Genomic DNA, 775 nt, shown 5'->3' with positions numbered 1-775 from the left:
CTTTTTTCATTAATAATTATAAGAAACCCTTACTACTCTGCAGTAAAACCTGAACTTAAGGAATCCGGTGCCAGATTTTATTTCCAAGGATGTGTTTCCGACTTAATACAGGACATATTAAGCTTGAACATTATAATTTTATTATTATTTATAGAGTAGCAGTCAGATAATCACTCTAGTTATGTTCTTTCAATATTCAGTATGTACTCGATTTTTACACTTATGAACTTCATGAGTGTTAAGGAATACACTAAAAGACTAAATAAGAGCCTTCCTTGCTGGTATAATGGCTAACGTGCGTGTCATGTATACATGAGTTTCCAGTGGGAGAGTATCGAACTCACTGATTCAAATCTCACGTTTAACTGTAGATTGTTGAGAAAGGAGTGAATAAGTCAACTAAACGAAAGTGAAAACTTCAGCCTCTACAAAATGCAATTTTAAAACAACCCACTAATATGGAATATTACAGGAGAATGCTAATACAATACGTGACTTCTCAAATTGAAAGAACATAAATATGCACGGTGGCAATTAATATGATAAAGATGAATTAGTACTTATGAACATGCTGGCGCAATTTCTCTAGAAGAGCATAAGTGCATTTTTCAAGCCTTGAATGCCCTTTTGCACAATTCAGAACCATCTTTGAAGTGGGTATTGCGACAATACCAAGAACTAACACTATCAAAAATGGACAGAAAATAATCCAAAAGAACTACGTCTCAGGCAATTCCTAGAATAAAGTTCACAGGGTACTAGTTTTTCTTGTGCA

Source organism: Thermobia domestica, chromosome 1 (assembly GCF_964235325.1).
Source record: "Thermobia domestica chromosome 1, izTheDome1.hap1.1, whole genome shotgun sequence".
NCBI classification, from domain to species: domain Eukaryota; kingdom Metazoa; phylum Arthropoda; class Insecta; order Zygentoma; family Lepismatidae; genus Thermobia; species Thermobia domestica.
The sequence above is the reverse complement of the archived record's forward strand: the minus strand, read 5'-3'. Positions refer to the sequence as shown.